The following is a 17,330-nucleotide window of genomic DNA, read 5'->3' on the forward strand; positions in this document are numbered from 1 at the left end:
CTTTTTTTCTTTCTTTCTTTCTTTTTTTTTTCTTTGTCACTGCCTGCCAGGGTCCTAGATTCCATCCTCGGTTTACTTGTCCTTATTGCCCCAGGCCCTGGGAATGCTCAGGAAGGCTGCGCAGTACTGGAGGGACAGAATGACCTTCCAGCCCAGAGTCCCTGGTGAGTTGTTATTCCGAAGATAGTGGTTGGCTAGTCTCCATCTCTGCTGAGTGCAGGACTCCAGTGCAATGAGCTCAGACTGCAGCAAGGGGGATTCGAGTAAAACCCAGGAAAGACCTTCCCAACGACAAGTAATGTGACACAGTGAGTTGGGTAACCTTGGGAGACAGTGGCATTATTTCCCCCAGGGAGTTCCCAAAACAGAAGGGGCAATGTTTGAACCGAAGTAGATGATGACCTGTCCAAAAAACAAAAAACAAAAAACCAGGGGATGCGAAAGAGGACTGAAGAGGCTGGCACTGTTTTATGACTGACTAGAACGTTATTGTAAGTATGGTGTGTGCTGTTAAGTCTACTCTCCCCTGTTCTTCAGTGTGTCCCCATCACCTGTACTCCGGCATCTTCTTTTACCCGAGATTCTGAATCATTCTGTACATGTATGTATCCGATAGAGAACCTGTCTTTCACCATAGGGCTCTAGCAGCACTGTTTTTTGTTGTTGTTGTTGTTGTTGTTGTTGTTGTTGTTGTTGTTTTCTTTTGGTCTCATTTGCCTTACACTTTCAGGATGGTACAGGGTAGAAAGGAGCACAGTTCCTGACTCTGTTCCACCTCCTCTCTGGAGACCCTGAGGAGGATTGGACAGGGCCTGCATATTAAGTGCCTCACTGCAGTCCTAGTCCTTATCGTGGAGCATGTGTGATAGTAAAATAGCCAGTCCACTCTGCAGTCAATTTGGATATGGTCCTACCCGAAATTAATGTAATATCATAGGTCAGTTATATCTCAATTTAAAAGAATGGACATGGCCCTGAAAATCCTTTTTGTAGCAGTGAAGGAGAAATATCAGATGGTGGTGGTGCCTCACCCTACATTGCCACTAAAACAATATTCTGCTACATCTCTGCCCCGCCATTTGCAAATCTGAATCTGGCAAAGCTTGGAGAGATGTGCAGGCCTCCTCTTCTGCAATCAGACAAGAGTGCCACGTGGAGGCAGAAAGCCAGAATAGGCTGTAGGGAGAAGGGGACAGTTTCCATAGCAACTGTAGAGATGAGGCCTTTAACTAGCGCAGGGCTTCAGTATAAGGGTCAGCAGCAGTTAACCACATACTCTGCTTTCATCAGGTCTGACAAAGAGGTTAGACAATAGATCTGAATGGTATAGGGAAGGACCACACACTGATCAGATGGTAAGAGCACAAACTCAGGTCTGTGATCTCAGACTGTGCTAGAATTAGGTTTTGTTAATTACAGCTACAATGGCAGACTATGATAATACTACAATTGCACATATAAGCTGGATGAGCATTCAGCGGGCTGTTCCTTAAAAGGCAGAAAATGTCAGAGAAAGATTGACTCCCGGTATCTCTTAAAGACCCCACTCTTTCCTGGGTTAACAGTATCCCAAACATTAGGTGATGATCCCAGTATCGTCGTCATATTATCAGAAAATATTTTCAAGTATCAAATGGCAGACAGCACAATGTGCAAAATGCTGCATAAAGAAAATTATGGAGTTTAGCATTAGCATCTAGGTTCCAGAATTTTAAAACTGAATACAGAAAACACTGATGAATGTACGTGAGGCATGGAAAGCTGATTAAAAATATTAAAGAAATACATACATGATTTGCAAAGTATATAAAAACCTATTTTGTGTTTAGGAAGAGTGTGCCATGGCAGGAACCTAGTAGTAAAAAGATGTCCTTCAAAGAAAGACCTGTCCAAAGGGATTATTGGGCACCTCTGATACACATGATTATGAGGCACATGCAGTAGTGTGTGGTGGTTTAGAGCCCACTGCAGTGTTTCATTTAACTATTGACCACTGGAATGACCACATATGATCTTTTGGGAACTCCTTGTTTCTTCCACACCCCTGTCATGCAGCATTGGCAGATACAGTGCTTACAACCAATGCTTTTCAAACTATTTGTGGTGAAGGACCCTTGAATTGTAGAAGGGGTCACTAGGGATTTACCACTGAAGGCAAGGTTAGAGGAGATGCAAAAGGAAGACGCTATTATAGGCTCTTCCCTTGGATGTGCACTTCAGTGGGCACAAGGCAGAAAACAGTATAAATCTCAAATACTCTGAAAGGTAATTGTAGCCTTGGCTAAGTGTAAGCCAGTGAAAGGATTCTCAGACCTTTGCCAGTTCATAATATATAGTGATAAATTAGCAAATAGGTAAGTTATGCACATATTTAACAAGGTAGGAGGGGCATCTCTAAATTTTTTCTGGAAATAATTTTATGTTTGGCATTTAAATTTGAATTAAATTTAAAATTTTAGTTGTCCTCCAAGAAAAGCAGAATTTTATTAGAATTAATTGTTCTCATCTTGAATTATGTATATATGGGAGAGGAGGGCACCATAAAGTTTTCAATGCTTAGGGATGTCCACAGGAATTAAGCCAGCTCTAATAATTCATAAAAAAAAAGGCAATAACTCCTCCCTTACTTCTGGTCTGATGAATGTCATTAGTTTTTCTGAGGATGTGAACAAACTCATTTTTTATTATTTCTTTAAAAAAAATTTTTTTTTAACATTTATTTATTGTTGAGAGACAGAGAGAGACAGACCATGAGCAGGGGAGGGGCAGAAAGAGAGGGAGACACAGAATCTGAAGCAGGCTCCAGGCTCTGAGCTGTCAGCATAGAGCCCGACGTGGGGCTCGAACTCACCAACTGCGAGATCATGACCTGAGCCAAAGTCAGACGCTTAACCAACTGAGCCATCCAGGTGCCCCAAGTTTATTTTATTTCTTTAAAGTTTATTTATTTTTGAGAGAGAGAGAGCAGGACAGGGACAGAGAGAGAGGGAGAGAGAGAATCCCAAGCAAGCTCCATGCTATAAGCAAAGAGCCTGATGTGAGGCTTGATACCACAAACCATGAGATCATGACCTGAGCTGAAACCAAGAGTTGGATGCTTAACCAACTGAGCCACCCAGGCGCCCTAGATCTGAGCTCATTTGGCAGCATTCCAGCTTGTTCTGCTGGATTGCATGGTCTTACCAACTAAAATATCCAAAAGGAACTGCATGCAGCTCAGATTCCCATACTGCCCTCAGTTCTGCCTATAAAGCATTCTTTACACAGAGAGAGTCGTGTTTGATTACAGGATTGCTGTGTCAGAGGTTTATCCTTGGCTTTTGGGGAAAATACTATGACCATAATGCATACTGGCAGCCATAGGGTCACCTCTTAGCATGAACAGCTGGTTTATCTGCAGAGGCATTGAGTAATCTCTAAAAAAGGTCTAGGTAGGGGAGAAATCTGCATTTGTTGCTATGTCTGGCACACAGAGGAGGCCCACAGTAATTATTTGTTGGATAATTTTCCTTAGTATTTGTTCACATTAAGTAACGGGAAAAGCACAGACACTGGGTTTACCCTCTCCCTGCAGAGCATTGCAAAAGGACAATAAAGACATTTACCCCTTTTCCTTCCTCACTCCCCACATTCTTTTATTTAAGAAAGTAATTCCCAAGGGGTGCCTGGGTGGTTCAGTCAATCATCAGACTCCAGCTCATGTCATGATCTCATGGTTCATGGGTTTGAGCCCCACATGGGGCTCTGTGCTGACAGCTGGAAGCCTGGAACCTGCTTCAGATTCTGTGTCTCCCCCTCTCTCTGTCTCCTCCCCCATTCCTGCTCTGTCTCTCTATCTCAGAAAAAAAAAATAAACATCAAAAAGGTTTTTAAAGAAAGTAAGTCCCAAAAGTGAAAAACATTTATAGATACTATTTACCCTTATCCATTCTATTAGCCTGTGAGATGGAAGTTAGTGTTTGGCTGTGGCCTAAGCCTTCTGAGCAAAGCTACCTCTTACTGCAGGGACCTCTAAGGATTTTCTTGTGGTGGTGAAGATGATAGTGGTAAAGGTAGTCTAAATCTAGGTGTGTAAACTTAGTTTTGAGGCCATGCCTTTGTGTGAATCAAATTTTACATCATTTTTTAAAGGTATTTGTAGAATAGAGTTATTTTTCAGGAAGGAATGCTTGGGTTAAAGAAACATTGTTTCCTTTACACTATCACAAAGTCACAAATACCTTTCCCCTTCCTTCTTAGTTCTTTCTTTTTTAAAGACAATTTTTAATGTTTATTTATTTTTGAGAGAGAGAAAGAGACAGAATATAAGCGGACGAGGCACAGAATCTGAAGCAGGCTCCAGGCTCAGAGCTGTCAGCACAGAGTCCGAAGCAGGGCTTGAACTCATGAACCATGAGAACATGACCTCAGCTGAAGTCGCACACTTAACAGACCAAACCACCCAGGTGCCCCCTTCTTAATACTTTCCTGAAGATCCTTCATAATATGCCCTAACTTCCCTTTCTAACATTACTTCCTGCGAATACTTTACATTAACCCTTATTCAGTCAATCTGAGCCACTTGCCTTTCCCTCAGTCATTCTTCAGTCATTCTTTTTTTTTTTTTTTTTTTTTTTTGTATATATCTATTTAGAGAGAGAGAGAGTATGAGTGGAGGAAAGGAGAAGAGAGAGAGAGAGTCTTAAACAGGTTCCAATTCAGCATGGAACCTGACATGGGGCTTGATTCCATGACCCTGGGATCATGACCTGAGCTGAAATCAAGAGCTGGACCCTCAACCATCTGAGCCACCCAGGCACCACTCCCTCAGTCATTCTTATACTTTCTGTTCAGGCTGTCTCTTTTTCCTTAGATGCTTTGTTCACCTTAATTCTCATTTAGGAATTTATTTACTTTACCCTTTTGATTTATTTTGTTTGTGAAATAAGGTTCCATTTCATTCCACAAAGGATTTAAGGATTATGACCCAACTCAAACACAGCTGCTTCTATGAAACTGACTTCCCCACTTGCCAACTGTACACGGTACTTATCCTCTCTGTGCTTTAGTTTCCTTTTCTATAAAGTTGTAATAATTGCATCCCACCTTGTAGTGTTATTTTGAAAATTAAATGGGACAATCTCTTAAATATGCTTACAACAATGTCCAGATTTCATTTACTTATTCATTTAATAATATTTATTGAGCACTTACTGTGTGCCAGCACACCCAGTACACAAAGATTCCTGCTTTTGTGGAGCTTACCTTCTAGTGGAGGAGACAGATAAATAATAAAGAGGCAACATATAGTATGTGAGAAAGTGGTAAGTGCTGTGGCAAAAAAGAAGATAGGGTAAGGGTGACTGAGAACACTGGTGGGTGCTCTGGTGTTGGGGAAGAAGAGGGGAGGGACAGCAAAGGTTGCTGTTTTATTTTTTATTATTGTAATGTTTATTTTTGAGAGAGGGGGAGAGACAGAGTGTGAGTGGGGAGGAGCAGAGAGAGAGGGAGACACAGAATCCAAAGCAAGTTCCAGGCTCTGAGTTATCAGCTCAGAGCTAGACATGGTGCTCAAACTCACAGACCACGAGACCATGACCTGAGCTGAAGTCGGACACTTAACCCAACTGAGCCACCCAGGCACCCCGAAAGGTTGCAGGTTTGAATGGGCTGGTCAGGGTAGGCCTTAGAGAGAATATGAGACCTGAGCAGACTTGAAGGAAGTGAGGGAGACAGCCACTTGGGTATCTGGCAGAAGAGTCTCGTAGAAAGAGAGGATGGTCAGTACAGAGTTCCTAAGGTAGCTAATGCCTGGTACATCCAAAGACTAGCTGGAGCCCATTGTGGCTGGAGTGGAGGAGTGAGAGAAAGAACAGGAGATGAGATCAGGGAGATACTAGAGACCAGATCACACAGGAGATTGTAGGTATGGTGGAGTTTGGTTTTTATTCTGAGTGAAATGGGGAACATATGCAAGCTTTTGAACAGAGAGGTGATGTGGTTTGATTTAGATTTTTACAGGATCGCTTTGGTCACTGTTGAGAATGGATCATGGAGGATATGAGGAGTGAAGGGGGAAGCCAGTCAGGGATCTTGCAGTAATCTGGGTGAGCAATGATGTAACTCAGATTAGACTGATGTCAGTGGAGATAGTGACAATCAGTGGAATTCTAGATACACAGTATTTTAAAGGCAGGGCCAACCTGATTTTCTGTCTGATCAAATGAAGAATGAAAGAGAAAGAGAATAAATAATGACTCCAAAGATAAACCAAAAACTTAAAAAGAAAAAAAGTTATCCACTGGAGGAGAGAAGAAGTAATTGTGAGGCAGCCAGGGATGGGAAGTAGACTTTTAAAAATTTAACTTATTTTGTAAATTTGGCTTTGGAATTATATAAATGTTTTACATACGTGTAAATCAAAATTAAGTCAAAATGGCTAATCTGACAAATAACTTGAATCAGAGTATATTTTTTAAATCTACAAATGAATAAAAAAAGACAACCCAATTATAAAGTGAACGATTTAAGTGGATTGCCACAAGATGTACAAATGGCTAGTAAGTACAGGAAAAAGCATTCATCATTAGTCTAGAGAAATGCACATTAAAACTACAGTGCACTATCACTTAACATCCACAAAATAGCAAAAATTAAAAGAGCAATAATACCAAATGTTAGCAAGATTGTGGAACAAATAGAACTCTCATTTACTGCTAATACTTGTATAAAATGTTATAATCACTTTAGAAGAGTATTTGTAAGTTTCTTGTAAAATTAAACAAACACCCATCCTGTGACCTAGTGGTTCCACTCCTGGACATTTTCTCAATAAAAACACATATGTCCACAAAAAGACTTGTGGGGTCTGTTCATGGAAACTTTATTCATAATAGCCAAAAACTGGAAACAACCCAAATGTCCATCAGTAGGAGAATGGATAAACAAATTGTGATATCTTCATGCAATATACTACTGCTCAGTGATAAAAAGAAACTACAAATTTATGCAACATAGATGAAAATAAAAAACATCATGCTGAACAAAAGAAACAAAACATAAAAGAATATTATGTTAGTTGGTTTCCTGGGGAACTAATGCCAACACATAATTAGATGTGCAAAGAGATTTGTTGGGGAAGTATATTGGTTATCAATTTGAAACAAATTAACCCCAAACTTGAAAGCTTAAAATAGCAAATATTTATATCTTATAGTGTTTTTTTTTTTTTAACATTTTTTATTTTGAGAGAGAGTGTGTGTGACTGGGGAGTGGCAGAGAGAGAGAGGGAGAGAGAAAATCCCAAGCAGACTCCTTGCTGTGTCTGTGGCCCAATGCAGGGCTCAGTCCCATGAACCCCAAGATCATGACCTGAGCCAAAATCAAGAGTGGGATGCTTAACTGACTGAGCCACCCACGCACTCCTATCTCACATGGTTTTTAAGGATATGAAACTCAGGAGCAAACGAGTTGAGTTGTTTTGGCTTAGGGTTTCTCATAAGGTTGTAGTCAAGTTGTTGATTGAGTTTACAGTAATCTGAAGGCTTGACTGAGGCTGGATATCTGTTTCCAATGTGGATCACTCACATGGCTATTAGCTGGAAGCCTCAGTTCCTCGCCATGTAGGCCCCTCCATAGGTCTACTTGAGTACCCTCATAACATGGCAGCTGGCTTCTCTCAGAGCATGTGAGCCAAGAGAGAAGAAGGAGGGAGCCACAATGCCTTTTTATGACATAGTGTGGGAGTTACACACCATTATTTCTATCTTATTCTATTTATTAGAAGCACATCACTAAGTCTAGTGACTTCCCTCTCGCAAGGAGGGAAATTAACTCTACTTTTGAAGGGAGTGTCAATGAATTAGTGGATTTATTTTAAACCACCACAGGGAGGGACTAGGGGAAAGCAAAGAGAGCCTTCAGATCAAGATACAGGTCTGACATCTGTGGAAGGAGAGAAGAAAGGAATAAATCTTTGAATGGAAGAGCTTTGTCCTACAGCATAATTCCAAGAAGGTTTGGTGAGGCTGATGAAAAACCTTTAAGTCAGAGGGGTGGGCAAAATGGGTGAAGGGGGTCAATTGAATGGTGATCGAAGGTAACTAGGCTTATTGTGGTTATCACTTTGTGATGTATACAAATATCAAATTATTCAAATTATACACCTGAAACCAATATACATACCCATTTTACCTTAAAAATTGTGAGCAAATCTATTAGTTTAATGTACCCATTAACCTAAGACCTAATGAGTATTAAAATGGGCCTAAAGAATAGATCCTGGCAGGAAAAAAGTTTTCAATAAATTTTTTATCTTAAAAGTCTTCAAATCAAAGGCACCTGTTGGAGGCATTGTGTATATCACAGCATTAGGCCTGTTTTTGTAGCCCTGCTGTGTTCTCTCATTGGCTGGCATCAGTCTGTGGAAAGCGTGGCTTTGGTCCAAATGTGGTGATAGATCCAGAGCGGCAGCAGGTAGTGTCATCAGTCAGTTATGCTCCTTGAAACCAGATTTCAGTGGTGCATTTTCATGGTCGCCACCGGTAGTTACTGCATGGATAAGTTTACATGAAATTCCTGAATGCATAAAACTATAGTGATAGAAAGTAAGTGGTTGCTTGGGGTTGGGGAGGGTGTGAGAACTGATTGCAAGGGAACTTTGGAGTGGTGAAAATGTTCTCTATGTGATTGTGATGGTGGCCACACACACACACACATACACACACACTTGTTGAACTCATCAAATGCTACATTTAAAATAGGCACATTTTATTGTACATAAATTATATATAAAGTTTACTTTAAAAACACAATGAAATACTCCTTTACAATGAAAATACCAAGTGTTAGCGAGATGTGCAGCACCTGAAACTCTCATATGTTTGTTAGTGGGCGTATAAAATTATACAACTATTTTGGAAAACTGTTTGGCAGTTTCTTACAAAGTTAAGCAAATACCTATCCTATGACCCAGCTGTTCCACCCTTAGATATTTTATGCAAGAGAAATGAAAACATATGCTCACAAAATACCTATCTATGAATGTTTATAACTGCTTTATTTATACTGGTCTTAACATAACCCAAAGATTCATCATTAGGAGAACTGATAAACAAAATGTGGAACATATACACAATAGAATACTACTGAGCAGTAAAAAAAGAATGAACTGGTGCATGCAACATGGGTGAATCTCAAAAGTGTTACTGTTGACTAAAAGAAGCTGAATATAAAGACTACATACTAAATGATACCACTTACATTAATATTGTTGAACAGGAAAAAAAATCTATGATGGTAGAAATTAGAATATGGTTGCCATGAAAAATTCTCTGGAGTGAAGAAAAAAAATTTTTTTTTTGCTGTTTATTTATTTTGAGAGAGAGAGAGAGAGAATGAGTGGGGGATGAGCAGAGAGTGAGAGGGAGAGAGAATCCCAAGCAGATTCCTCAAGGAGGCTGATTCTGGTGCGGCTCGAATTCAGTAAACCTTGAGATCAACCAAAAGTCGGACGCTTAACCAACAGAGCCACCAAGACACCCCAAGAAAATGTTTTATTTGTTGATTGGTATGTAAGTTTCAGAGATGTATACATTTGTCAAAACTCATGACATTATACAACTAAGAGCTGTATACATTTCATTGTATTTAAACGTTATTTAAATTTAAATATTATTTAAATTTAAGAGCTTAAATACATTTCATTGTATTTAAATGTTATCCTAACAAAAATATAAAAATAGTCACTAAAAATTAAAAAATGAAATAAATTAACCTTTCTGTATTAAATTGGTAGAATTATTTCAAATGACTCTAAAATACAATAATTTAAGAGTACTTTTTTCAAAAAAATTTTATTGTAAAATACACATAAAATTTACAATTATAGCCAATTTTAAGCATATGGTTCAGTAATATTAAATACATTTATAATGTGGTGCAACCATCACCATCATCCATCTCTATACTTCTTTTTATCTTGTAAAACAAAAACTCTATACCGATTAAACAATAACTCCCCATTCCTCTTCTCCCCAGATTGTGGCAACCACCATTCTACTTTCTGCCTCTATGATTTTGACTACTCTTAAGTAGCTCATATAAGTGGAATCATACAATATTTGTCTTTTTATGGTTGACTTATTTCACTTAACAAAATGTCTTCAAGATTTGTCCATGTTATAGCATAGGTCTTAATTGTACATTTTTAATGAGATGTACCCTAAGGAAAAAAGCAACTGCAAAGAAATGTTAAACAGTCTTTGGTAGTCATCTCATTAATAGTAATAGTGGTATTTTTTTCTTTTTTTAATTTTTTTTAATTTAATTTTGTAAAATTTTCATCCAAATTAGTTAGCGTATAGTGCAACAATGGTTTCAGGAGTAGATTCCTTAATGCCCCTTACCCATTTAGCCCATTCCCCCCACCCCTCCAGTAACCCTCTGTTTGTTCTACATATTTATGAGTCTCTTCTGTCTTGTCCCCCTCCCTGTTTTTATATTATTTATTTTTTTTAACGTTTTATTTATTTTTGAGAGAGGGAGAGACAGAGCATGAACAGGGGAGGGTCAGAGAGAGGGAGACACAGAATCTGAAGCAGGCTTCAGGTTCCGAGCTGTCAGCACAGAGCCCGACGCGGGGCTTGAACTCACGGACCACGAGATCATGACCTGAGCTGAAGTCGGCTGCCCAACCGACTGAGCCACCCAGGTGCCCCTGTTTTTATATTATTTTTGTTTCCCTTCCCTTATGTTCATCTGTTTTGTCTATTAAAGTCCTCATATGAGTGAAGTCATATGATTTTTGTCTTTCTCTGACTGACTAATTTCACTTAGCATAATACCCTACAGTTCCATCCACGTAGTTGCAAATGGCAAGATTTCATTCTTTTTGATTGCCGAGTAATACTCCATTGTATTATATACAATAGTGGTATTTTTTGTGTGTGAAATGATTGTATATATACATAGAAAATAGAATAAAGCAAATTATGTTAATGTTATCAAAACAAAGATGTTGATCATAAGAGAGATACAAATATAAAATCAAGAAACTTGGGTAAAATCCCTGAAATCCTAAACTTAATTGGAAAAAGCAAAAACAATGACCAATCCAATGTTAGCAATAAGCTTTCCAGCCATCCACATTACAGTCTCTAAGTGCCATTTACTACTAAAATGAACCAAGGCTTCTTAGGGAAACAGCTGATTCCAGATCTGGGGCAGGAAATGAACAGGATGAACCTGGAACATCTTATTATAACAGAAAGGAAGGAAGCTATCAAAGACCCCTGCAATCGTGTCAAAAGGACTCTGGAGCTAATCTGAAGGAAGTGATGTCCAACAGTCCTAAGATCTAACAATATGCATTTCAAAGTGAACAATAATTGCAATTGATTGAATACACCAGGTGTTAAAAATCCATGAGTTCATAGTGATACTAAAAACAAAAATGTCCTTGGTCATTTTTGGAGTATGCTAAAGAGCCTCATCATTTGGAGAAATATTCTCTATTATATGGAGAACCTTAAATCATTGTTTTGAAAACTAGCAAGTCAAAAGAAAGAATCAAGGGTTAATTCTGCCTTTCCTTAGGTAATCAAATATTTAATGAAGAAAAAGTTCTTATTTATGAAAGAATTCCAGCTAATAAATGAATACAGTATGTTAAAATTAGAATATCACTATTTTGGGGTTCCTGGGTGGCTCAGTTGGTTAAGCATCTGACCTCGGCTCAGGTCATGATCTCATGGTCCGTAGTTCAAGCCCCATGTTGGGCTCTGTGCTGACAGCTCAGAGCCTGGAGCCTGCTTCAGATTCTGTGTCTCCCTCTCTCTGCCCCTCCCCTATTCGTGCTCTGTCTCTGTCTCAAAAATAAATAAACATTAAAAAAAATTATAGTATATCACTATTTTGCAGCTCTTAGTGAAATAATGCAGCTAGGTAATGATTACCAATGACTACTAAACTATCAAGTAAAAAGATAGTAACATTTGGACCTATTTATCAATTGTAACAAAACAAAAATACATTCAACCAGATGTTATATGTCTCCTGATAAGATGCAATAGGAAGTAAATGATACCACTTGTGAAGTATTCTTGCCAAAAAGAAAAAACGAAACATAAATCATAACAAATATATCTAATTGCCCATTTATAGAAAATAAGAAGGGACAAATATGTCAGGTGATACCGCAGGGATGCAATAAAAAAAAATCCACACAGTTCTGGAAATTTTATAGAACAAATGACCTAGTTTCATCAACAAATTTATAAATTGCAGGAAATAAAAATGAAAGAGAACTTACAGATTAAAAGATAGCTAAGAAAAGAATCATCCAAAGGCAGTGTGTAAACCATGTTTTGGAATTGTAAAAAAAAAAAAAAAAAAAAAAGAGAGAGAGAGATAGGGGGACAATTGAGAAATTTGAACACTACATATTTGATTGCATTAAGAAATTGCTGTCAATTTTCTTTGTATGTGTTGATTTTTTTTATTTTTTAAACTTTTAAAAAATGTTTTATTTATTTTTTTTTGAGAGAGAGCATGGGGAGGGGCAGAGAGAGAGGGAGACAAAGGATTGGAAGCAGGCTCCGCACTGTCAGTGCAGAGCCCCATGTGGGGCTTGAGCCCACAAACCGAACCACGAAATCATGACCTGAGCTGAAGGCAGACACTTAACTGACTAAGCCACCCAGATGCCCCTGTATGTTTTGATGTTTTCAAAAGATTCTCTATATTTTAGACACAAATACAAGTATTTATGGGTGAAATTATATGATGTCTGGGATTTGCTTAGAAATAATCAGTTGGGAAAGGAGTGGGAATATCAATGGAACAAGTTTGAATATTTGTTGATAATTGTTGAAGTTTACTGATAAGTACATGGGTTATTTTCTTTTCCTTTTCCACTAAAATAAGAAAAGAGTGTCTCCAAGCTTTTTGTTATAATCAACAGGAAGGATGAAGTTTTCATCACCTGAGATGGGGAAGGCTGCAAGTGGAGCAGGTTTTGTAGAAAAGATGAGTTAAATTTTAAGCATATTGAATTTGAGGTGTCAGTTGAACATCCAAACAGAGATACTGAATAGGCAGTTAGATACACAAGTTTTGGATTTGGAACAGAGGTCTGGGCTGGAGATATAAAGTTGGGAGTCATTAACATATAGATGACATTTATAGCAATGAGGCCGGATGAGATTAAAAAAAAAAAAGAGCAAGAGTAAACATAGTAAGTGGTCATTAATATTCATTACATTTATTATTTTTTTTAAACAATTTAGGGGCGCCTGGGTGGCTCAGTTGGTTAAGCATCCGACTTCAGCTCAGGTCATGATCTCACGGTTTGTAAGTTTGAGCCCCACCTCGGGCTCTGTGCTGATAACTCAGAGCCTGGAGCCTGCTTCAGATTCTGTGTCTCCCTCTCTCTCTGTGCTTCCCCCACTCGCACTCTGTCTCTCTCAAAAATAAACATTTAAAAAATGTGTTTTAAATTTTATTTTAGGGAGAGAGAGAAAGCATGCACGTGAGTGGGGTAGGGGGCAGAGGGAGAGAGAGAGAGAACCTTAAGCAGGCTCTATGTTCAGTGCAGAGCCCAACATGGGGCTTGCTTCCAGATCCTGGGATCATGACCTGAGCCAAAATCAAGAGTTGACGCTCAACTCGTTGAGCTACCCAGGTAGCCAAGTAAATATTTATTATACACATGATTAAAATTATTTCTTTTGACTTCTTTCTCCTCTGAACTCCTACAGCACTTTTATTGTATCTTGCATTATAGTTATTTGTATACATGCCTTATCCTCTGTATAAATTATAAGTTCCCTGAGTGTGGGAACTATATCTTAATCATCTTTATACATTGCTTTCCTTCCACTACTACCATGGAGCCAGAATGGTGTCTTTCACATAAGTGAATTGAAATTAATAAATGAACTAGTATTTCTGAGAAATTTCTGGTCAGGGCTATGGATATTCTGGCTTCAGGTTCATGAGACTCCCTATGTTGATGGTCTTATATTTGAGCAGGGCCAAAGTGTGTTACTGTAGTTCTTGCTAACTAGTTAGCACACTGACTCTGTATTGCCTAGTTCAGCCTTTATTTTTTATTTTTTTATTTTTTTGCAATAACAATGATAAGAGCCAGCATTTATTGGTCACTTGCTGTATACATCAGGCCCTGGTCTAAGAGCTTTGATCTGTTTTGTTCTTCACAACCCTGTGTGCAAGGTCCTTCTCTGCATTTCATAAAATCTGAGGCTCAGAGAGATGATGTCCGAAGAAAGAAAAGAGCTGAAAATTATAGTCGAGAGGTCCCTTGATACTTGTGGAGGGTGCCTACTAAAAGACGTTTTCAAATCCCCATATTTGAGAATGCAACCAACAGCTTGTAAAGTCCCCAGCAATGTGCAATTGTGAAACAAAACTGAAACATTAGTGATCATGTTTTCTCTTCACCTTCATGCCTGTCAGCAGCTCTGGCAGGTGAGACTGTTTTCCAGAAAGAAACAAAGTTTTGTTCACTCTACCAGGTGCCTGGGTGTGTGGACAGAGCAGAGGACCCCAGAGTTTCTCCCTGGTGACTCCTTATGCCCCTACTCCTGGAGCCTGGGGGAGTCGGTTCTAGAATTCCTCAGAAGAGCCATTCTCCACGTGTAACGAAGGAGCTTCTTAGCTCAGGAGCTAAGTCTGGAGCAAAGAGCATCAAACCAGCCATGAGTGGCCTGAGGAGTGACTAGCCTATTTCTTGAATATGTGGTCTTCACACAGAATAATAGATCAGCCTTTAGGATCCAACCCTATCTAAGATAGCACAGAGAAATAAACCCATGATTATATGGTCAATTAATGTTTGATAAAAGAGGCAAGAATATGCAATGGGAAAAATTCTCCTCAACAAATGGTGTAGGAAAAACTGGAAGGCTACATGCAAAAAAAAAAAAAAAAAAAAAAAAAATTGCCATTTTCTGACACCATACACAAAAATAAACTCAAAATAGATTAAGGACCTAAATGTGAGACCTGAAACCATGAAAATCCTAGAAGAGAACACAGGCAGTAATGTCTCTGACATTGACTGTAGCAACAGTTTTCTAGATATATCTTCTGAGGCAAGGGAAACAAAAGCAAAAATAAACTATTGGGACTAAAAATAAAAAGCTTTTTCACAACAAAGAAACCATCAACAAAACAAAAAGACAACCTACTGAATAGGAGAAGATATTTGCAAATGACCTATCCAATAAAAGGTTAATATCCAGAATATATAAATGATACAGTTCAACACCAAAAAACCCCAAATAATCCAATTTAAAAATGGGCAGAAGACATGAACAGATATTTCTATAAAGAAGGCATACAGTTGGCCAACAGACACATGCAAATGCTCAACATCACTCATCATCAGGAAAATGCAAATCAAAACCACGATGAGATATCACCTTATACCTGTCAAGATAGCTAAAATATGGGACGTCTGGGTGGCTCAGTTGGTTAAGTATCAGACTTCAGCTCAGGTCATGATCTCACCGCTCGTGGGTTTGAGCACCACATCGGGCCCTGTGATGACAGCTCAGAGCCTGGAGCTTGCTTCAGATTCTGTGTCTCCCTCTCTCTCTGCCCCTCTCCTGCTCACACTCTGTCTCTTTCTCTCAAAGGGGCGCCTGGGTGGCTCAGTCGGTTAAGTGGCCGACTTCGGCTCAGGTCATGATCTCGCGGTCTGTGAGTTTGAGCCCCGCGTCGGGCTCTGGGCTGACAGCTCAGAGCCTGGAGCCTATTTTGGATTCTGTGTCTCCCTCTCTCTGACCCTCCCCGGTTCATGCTCTGTCTCTCTCTGTCTCAAAAATAAATAAACGTTAAAAAAAATTAAAAAAAATAAATAAATAAACGTTAAAAAACAAAGGATGGCTAAAATGAAAAAAAACACAAGAAACAACAAGTGTTGATGAGGAAGTAGACAAAAAGGAACCCTCATGCAGTGTTGGTGGGAATGCAAACTGGTGCAGCCACTGTAGAAAACAATATGGAGTTTTCTTAAAAAACTAAAAATAGAATTACCATATGATCCAGTAATTCCATTACTAGGAATTTACCTAAAGAATATGAAACACTAATTTGAAAAGATATATGCACACCTATGTTTATTGCAACATTATTTGCAATAGCCAAATTATGGGAGCACCCAAGTGTCCATCAATAGATGAATGGATAAAGAAGAAGTGGTATGGGGCGCCTGGGTGGCTCAGTGGGTTAAGCGTCCAACTTCGGCTCAGGTAATGATCTCATGGGTGGTGAGTTCAAGCCCCGTGTTGGGCTCTGTGCTGACAGCTCAGAGCCTGGAGCCTGCTTTGGATTCTGTGTCTCTCCCTCCCTCTACTTTCCCCTGCTTGCACTCTGTCTCTCTCTATATATCTCAAAAATAAATAAACATTAAAAAAATTAAAAAAAAAAGACGTGGCATATATACCCAATGGAATATTACTCAGCCATAAAAACAAATGAAATCTTGCCATTTGCAACAACATAGATCGAGCTAGAGAGTTTATTTATTTTATTTTATTTTTTAATTTTTTTTAATGTTTATTTATTTTTGAGACAGAGACAGAGCATGAACAGGGGAAGGTCAGAGAGAGAAGGAGGCACAGAATCTGAAACAGGCTCCAGGCTCCGAGCTGTCAGCACAGAGCCCGACGCGAGGCTTGAACTCATGGACTGTGAGATCATGACCTGAGCCGAAGTCGGCCGCTCAGCCGACTGAGCCACCCAGGCGCCCCGAGCTAGAGAGTTTAATGCTAAGTGAAATAAGTCAGAGAAGAACAAATACCATATGAATTTCACTCATATGTGGAATTTAAGAGTCAAAAGAACAAACTAAAAAAGAGAGAAACCTCAAAAACAGATTCTTAGCTATAGAGAACAAACTGAGGTTTACAGAAGAGAGGTAGATGGGGGGATGGGTGAAATAGGTGAAGGGGATTAAGAGTACACTTATCTTGATGAGCACCGAGTAATGCATAGAATTGTTGAATCACTGTATTGTACACCTGAAACTATTATAACACTGTATGTTAACCATACTAGAATTAAAATAATTTTAAAAAATACAGAGGAGAGATGACTAACGTGACCTAGAGTGGAATGAAGGAGAATATGACATAGTAATATGGGGAGTACAATATAAAATTGGCGCTGTGTACATGATTTTATGTATACACACACTTACCTCAGAGGATGAGTAAACATTTCATGGTTCAGCCACATGCATGAGTAGGAACCAGCATGGTGTCCTTTCCCACTGAAGTGTTTTATTTTCTTCTTATATTTCTCAGGCCCAGAACATTCTCCCCATT

The 17,330-nt window shown here is 38.9% G+C and overlaps 1 protein-coding gene across 7 annotated transcripts in view; it reads left to right on the forward strand.

Annotated features, from left to right (window-relative positions):
• The first annotated feature begins 34 nt into the window (after positions 1-34).
• Positions 35-17,330, forward strand: part of TP53BP1 (tumor protein p53 binding protein 1) — a 93,058-nt gene continuing 75,762 nt past the window's right edge. For 2 of the 7 annotated variants that reach the window (XR_006599287.1, XR_002742952.2), the window contains exon 1: positions 41-491. The gene's annotated coding sequence lies outside the window, so the exon portion shown is untranslated. Of the gene's footprint in view, positions 492-17,330 lie in introns of all 7 variants that reach the window. The other 5 variants (XM_006932585.5, XM_019832576.3, XM_045059446.1 and 2 more) reach the window with 4 other exon arrangements.

Source organism: Felis catus, chromosome B3 (assembly GCF_018350175.1).
Source record: "Felis catus isolate Fca126 chromosome B3, F.catus_Fca126_mat1.0, whole genome shotgun sequence".
Classification (NCBI taxonomy): Eukaryota; Metazoa; Chordata; class Mammalia; order Carnivora; family Felidae; genus Felis; species Felis catus.